The following is a 6,957-nucleotide window of genomic DNA, read 5'->3' on the forward strand; positions in this document are numbered from 1 at the left end:
CTGCTAGGTACACGGCACACCCTGCCAGGGGTGGTGGTGGAGACAGATGCATTAGGGACATTTAAGAAACTCTTAGGTAGGCTCATGGGTGATAGGAAAAGGGAGAGGGAAGGGTTAGATTGATCTTAGAAAAGGTTATAAAGTTGGCATCACCTCCTGGGATGAATAGTCTTAACTGTACTTTGGTGTTCTATGGTCTATATTTCTGAAACAAGCTGAAGTATGGAGGGGCACAGTCTCCATTGGCATATGCTTAAGGTCAGGGAGTGGGACTTTAGAGGGATCTAACGAAGGATTCTTTTTCACTCACACTGAAGCAAGAAAGCACTGAATTCAATTGGAGGGGTGGTTGGAATCTGGACCATGCTGTTGAGAGACAGGAGACAGAGAGAGAGGCTGGAAAACATTTATGAAGTAGATTTGGGTTTAGATGTATTTATTTATCAAGTGTATCTCAAAACATACCGTTGAAAGGATTTATTAACCAGCACAATCTGGACATGTTGTGGGGCATCCTGTAGGTGTGTTGCACATTTACACTAACATAGTATGGCCACAGTGTGCAGCAGAACACACAGGCAACGTATAACATGGAACAACAACAAAATAAGCCCGCACCCACAGTCACAGATGGGCCTCCCACCCCAGTACAGGCCACCTCCAGGTCTCCAGTCTCCAGCATGTGGCCTCAGACTCACAGACCTTGGGCCTCCCACCCCAGTACAGGCCACCTCCAGGTCTCCAGTCTCCAGCGTGTGGCCTCAGACTCACAGACCTTGGGCCTCTCACCCTTGGACCACCCTCGACAAACTCTTAAATCATGGCTACGAACCATGCGCTGGAAAATAGAAATGGTATAGATGGGAGAACCACACACAAGATGCTTGACGGACTCAGCCGGTCAGGCAGCATCGATAGAGGGAAATGGACGGTCAATGTTTCAGGTCCAGAATCTGCATGTTCCTCTTTGGTGTGAGGACCTCCAGAAGTCCGTCTGAAAGCGTGATGCCCCTGGCAGCAGGAGCTATCCTAATTCGTCCTCATCAGGACTTCTGTGAACCACATTCTGACAAAGCAGCCACTAAACCGGGCCCCAGATCCCCAAATCCCCAGTCTCAAAGTTCCCCTCGACTCTCCATGACCAATTAACTTGGCCACACAAACCTCCAGTGCCACTTAGGGTCCCAACCCAAAATGTTGACTCCGTAGATCCCGCCTGACCCACTGAGTTCCTCCAGCATTATGAATGTCGTTGCAGAGTCCTATTATCTGCACCCTCTTCTGTCTCTGTGGTATAGACGGGTACTCGATGGTCAGTGTGAGCCTGTGGGCTGAAGATCCTGTTGCTGTGCTGTATGGCTTGATTACCCCTACTTCTAAGATTTTATAATCCCACAAATAATCAGATTATTCCAGAAATGAACATCCATTCTGCGAAGAGTCTCATACTTTGGTTTTCTCTTCCCACAGATGCTGCCTGACCTCCTGAGTGTTTCTAGCAGTTTGTGTTTTTTTCAGATCTCTAGTTTCTGCAGATTTTTTTTTATTTTTGAAGGTAATTTCTGAAGTGTTGTCTCTGCCTTAATGTGAGACACAAGACAGTCACTTTAAGATCAGCAAGCTCGCGTACAATGGCAGTATGATCATGGCCAAAGTTTGAGTAATCTTGTTATCGTTAGTCAAAAAAGTTTGCCTTTCTCTGTCTGGAGATTGGCTTTACATACAGGCAAATAGAGATACAGCAAGGAACAGGCCCTTCTGCCCATCAAGCCTGTGCTGATCATCAGACAACAGAGATCAGTCCACCTCCCCACCCAAGACTCCATCATTCTTTGTTAAAGACCACAAATCTTTGTCATGTGGATGAAAACCAACTCAGAACATGTAAATTCATCCCAAATGAGTGACCGGGCTTGGGATCGAACCCCAGTCTCTGGCACAGTGAGGCAGTGACTCTACCTACTGCACTAACCATGAATTCAGTTGTTCAGAGCTAACATTAAGGCAAGCCCTATAGTGATGGGGTAATGTAGGCATTTGTCTCTGCCAGCTATCTAGCCACCACTATCATCCTCAGCCCCATCCTGGAAAGCACCTAGTATGTGGTTGAAGGGTTGGGCATTAAGGCTTGTAAAAGGTGGCAATTGGAAGAGGAGGAGGTAAGACAACGTAAGATGAAAGGGCTGAATGTGGAAGACGCACTTCCCTGGTGGGGGTGCATCTAGAATCAGGGGCCTCAATTTAAAAGTAATGGACCATCTACTTCAGACTGAAATAGTTGGAAGTTTTTCTTCTGACTGTCTTTGAATCTGCCTTCCTCAAAGGGCAGTGCTTCGAATATTTTCCAAGACAGAGTTAAGTGACAGTGAGAATAAAGCCCTTTACTAGTTGGCTGCTGGTAACTAATGGTGTTCTGCAGGAGTTGCTGTTGGGACCGATTCTTTACGTGCTATGTGTCTAAGATCTGTAGATGATCTGTAGATGGTATAGGGTCAGGTGGTGTTGAAGAAGCAGGGAGTGTGCAGAGAGACTTTGACAGATCGGGAGAATGGGTAAGGAAATGGCAGACGGAATATAGTGAAAGGAAGTGTATGGTCATGAAATTTGATAGATAAATATAGACTGCTTTCTGAACAGGGAGAAAACTCAAAAATCAGAGATGCAAAGGAGCTTGAAAGTCCTTATGCCAGACTCCCTCAAGGTTAACTTGCAGGTTGAGTCAGTGGTCAGGAAGGGAAATGTAATGTGAGCATTCATCTCAAGAGGACTAGAATAGAAAAGCCAAGATGTGACACTGAGGCTTCATAAGGATTGGTCAGACCACACTTCGAGTATTGCGGGCAGCCTTGGGCCCCTTATCTAGGAAGAGATGTGCTGGCATTGTAGAGGGTCAGGAGAAAGATTCTAGGAGTGAAAGGGTTAGCGTACAGGTTTGAGGAGTATTTGATGGCTCTGAACTTGGAGTTTAGAAAATAGAAGGGGGATCTCATTGAAACCAATTGAATATTAAAAGGCCTGAAAAGGCCCAGATAGTGGAGAGGATGTTTCCCAGAGCGCAGCCTCAGAATAGAGAGACATCCATTTAGAACAGAGAGGAGAAGAAATACCTTTAACCAGTGAGCGGTGAATCCGTGAAATTCATTGCAACAGATGGCTGTGGAGGCCATGTCATTGAGTATATTTTTTAGATTAGATTTTAGATAAGATTCAACTTTATTGTCATTGTGCCGGGTACAGATACAAAGCCAATGAAATGCAGTTAGCATCTAACCGGAAATGCAAAGAATAGTGTTATTTACAAAATAACTGTGAATAAAAAGCAAGTGCTACAGCATACAAATATAAAAGTACTGAGGCAGTACATTATGGGTGCAATACTGCTCAGTGCTGTGATGTGAGGTTCAGCAGGGTCACAGCCACAGGGAAGAAGCTCTCACTGAGCCTGCTGGTGCGGGAGCGGAGGCTCCTGTAGTGTCTACCGGATGGGAGGATGTTGATAGGTTCTTGATTGGCCAGGGTGTCAAATGTCAAAGAATGGGGCTGAGAGGGAAAGTAAATCTGTCATGATGGAATGGTGGAGCAGAGCTGAACGGCCGAGGAGCCGAATTCAGCTCCTGTGTCCTTTGCTCTTATGATAGTGGTTGGATAACCAAAGTGAATACTCTGTGTGCCGGCTCTTCCACTTACGGTGTCCACTAATAACCAGTTTAGGAATAAGGGTGTCTCTGTAGTGCACTCTCACCACACTGTCCAATTAGCAAAGCTAAAACTTGTCATTCAGCAGCATCTTCTGTGACCTCAGCACCTCCAGGGAAGGGTGACTGAGACGTGGTCACCATTTTGCTGCGGCGAGCATGGCGGCCAATCAGTACACAGGAAGCTGCCACAAGCAACAGCGATTGGCTGCTTCACCGACTGAAGGTTCTCAATTATGTCAGTCGATGGGATCCCTTGGATTGATGCAAGGGGCTAGGTTGGTCCCTGGTCCTGCGTATCTTCAGGGAGATGAGAACTTGGAGGAAGAAGGACTGTAGTCTATTGTGTTGAATGGCCACTCTGAGTCAAAGGCTTCCCAATAAGTCAATTCTAAGCCCAACAAGAGATTAGAGAATCCATTTGGTGAGTTGGACTGGACTCAGAGCCAGGCACAGATCCTGGGGAATCTAATGTAGCAGGCATTTCCTCAAGGAACCAATCTATCTCATTGTCTGGACGTGTAAAACCAACCTTAATCTACTGACAGAACTTCAAATCAACCTGACGTTCAGGTGACCAGTTCTTCCTTAATTTAGCCAGAAGGGCACGCTCTAAGTCTCAAGTTGGAATGGGCTGAATGAACGTAGTCAGTGCATGTGGCTGGAAAATGCCAATCTTCTTTTTTGTAAGTGTATGGGTAAAGATAACAAGGATAATGTGCAACGGGGGGGGGGGGGGGTGCTCTGAGGAGAACACTCGGAAATCGTTCTGACAATCGGCGCTGTCTGGAGAAACGGCGCCGCCTGCCGGCTGCAGGCGGGCGTGCGGGTGCTGTTGGAACCCTGAGAAAGGGGGTTTGCGACTAGTGTGAGTAATGGTTCTTGGAAAGCACTTTGGGGAGGTTGAGTTCGTCTTTGTAAGGCATTAAGTCTGAGTATAATTTTTTGAGGTCCTCCCAGTTTAGAGACGCCCATCTCTCAGTTGGTTGCATTCCTCCTCGATGGAAAAAGAATCCCCCAAAACTTCACCTTCCCATTTTTGTTTCATTCGTTGTTGGGCCATGTAAAAACAAAATTTCAAGGATAAGCTTGCAAAGGAAGAGTCGAATTTTGAAGGTTTCATCGTCTTTTGAGAGAAGGAACTGTATCGTTAGCAGGTAGTAAAACATCGTCTATGTGTGAGAAGTTCTGAAACTTCGCTTGAAACTTCTGAAACTTATTATTTTAAGAACAGCAACTGCAGCTTCGAGACTATATTTTTGAAGAAATCAGTAGGTTGTATTTCTAAGTGACGGGTATGATTAACGATGGAAAATATGTGGGGAATTTTTTTCTGTAGTTTAAACTCAATCCTTAAAAGAAAGCTAAATATTAAACGTTTGCATAACTGATGTTCTGTAAACCATTTTTATTAGACTTTCATTGGGTTTCTGCTGTTAATCAATTCTCGGTCTGCCTATCCCATTAACCCTTTAAGGAACTGCTGATCAATATCAGACGCACTTCACAACCTTTATGGTGCCGTAATTCCGTCCTGCTGATTGGCGCGGTTACGATTCATTACACAAAATGCTGCGATTACTTTGAATTGAATATAATACCATGTATTCTCCCTTAAGTGATTCGCAAAATTTGGCTTATTATCTTCCTCAAAGGGTATTTCGTTTTTTTTCGCTAATTTCCTTTAAATCGGTTTTCTTACTTCTGCAGAAAATAATGAAACAATCGATCGCGATGTAGAGTTTGAACAATGTATGTAGGACACAGTAAGTGGCTTCGTTGGTGTCTGAAAATTTCTTATTACAAGATTTATTTCAAAGTACATCTCGAGTGGGTTTAGTTAACACTTTACCCAAAAGAGAATATTCGATTGATTTGATTCCGACAAGCCATGTATGTAGATCTGGTCCATTCTAATTTGCAACAGTTTAGTTTACTTCAAAAGTTTTACAATTATATTAAATTAATTACACGTCTCGGAACTGCGGCAGACTTTTTTCTTGGCATGCCTGCCCTCTAGTGTTGTTATTGTGCTCTGCAACTCCAAAGCATTCATAACTGTGAAATCAAAGTGTAAAAGCTGTTCATTTAATTTTCTTTTTAATTATAGAAATATTTCTGTTGATCTATTAGTTGATGTATTGATCCACATTGCCCTTTGGAGGAGCATTTTTTTACAGCATAGCGCCATGTTGAGGGTCATTGGTGTGTTCTGACTGGAAGCTGCGGCCGCTTTCAAGTTAATGTAAACTGAGGAGCACTTCCCTGGCGATATCGGTTTCGGCCCTGATATTAGTTGTTAAGGCCCAGCTAATTCCCCTTCCCCTTCCACCCTCCTCTCACCCAGACTCCAAGGAAAGCAGAACATAAGCGTGCAAGGTGCTCGCTGTCCTGCAGTCTGCCCACAAGCTCACCGGAGCAAGTTTCCAAACTGCCTGCCGTGATCTCTCGTCCCACTGACAGGATAGTAGGCCAAAGCAGCCTGTGTACCTTGTAGTTCTTCAAGAATGAGCAGGAACAGGAGCTTGCAGCTAAGGACAGCAACCTGCGTTTCTTGTCGTAGACATTGCCATGGAGTTGGTCGGCCATCAGATCCAGGCCGAGCTTTCTTGGCCTCTACGCTAATCCAATTTACTTGCTTAGCGACCACGTCCATTGTGGAATTGAATTTAGGAGCTGAGAGGTAAAGTTGCAGCTATATAGGGCCCTGGTCAGACCCCTCTTGGAGCACTGTGCTCATTTCATGCGGTTGCGATAGGGTCTTTTAAGAGACTTTTGGATAGGTACATGGAGCTTAGAAAAATAGAGGGCTGTGTGTAAGCCTAGTGATTTCTAAGGCAGGGACATGTTTGGCACAACTTTGTGGGCCGAAGGGCCTATATTGTGGTGTAGGTTTTCTATGTTTCAATGTATAAATGGCAGTCTAAACGTCTGTTGAACATTGGCACTATATCTAATTTCACCGACTCCTCTGGCAGCCCATTCCTGATACCAACACTCTCTCTATGGGAGAAAATAAACTTTCAACTCAAACCCCTTTGAAGCTCCTCCCTCTCACTTTAACCCTACACCCTCTTATTTTTATAACCCCCCCATCTCAAGGGGCAGAAGGGTTGTGGCAATGCCTTGATGGACTTCCCTCAGTTTAGCTCTGAGCTTCCTTTAATCCAGGGAAAACAAGTCCAGCCCTCACAGTCTCTCCAGGACTGAGGTCCTGTGGTTCATGAAGCATCCTGGTGAACCTCCTCTGCGTTCTCTCCAG

General features: G+C 45.0%; 1 protein-coding gene across 4 annotated transcripts in view; it reads left to right on the forward strand.

Moving 5' to 3' along the window:
- Positions 1-4,634: 4,634 nt before the first annotated feature.
- Positions 4,635-6,957, forward strand: part of col6a2 (collagen, type VI, alpha 2) — a 74,989-nt gene continuing 72,666 nt past the window's right edge. For 3 of the 4 annotated variants that reach the window (XM_059967346.1, XM_059967347.1, XM_059967345.1), the window contains exon 1: positions 4,638-4,852. The gene's annotated coding sequence lies outside the window, so the exon portion shown is untranslated. Of the gene's footprint in view, positions 4,853-6,957 lie in introns of all 4 variants that reach the window. The other variant, XM_059967348.1, reaches the window with a different exon arrangement.

Source organism: Hypanus sabinus, chromosome 4 (assembly GCF_030144855.1).
Source record: "Hypanus sabinus isolate sHypSab1 chromosome 4, sHypSab1.hap1, whole genome shotgun sequence".
Lineage (NCBI taxonomy): Eukaryota > Metazoa > Chordata > Chondrichthyes > Myliobatiformes > Dasyatidae > Hypanus > Hypanus sabinus.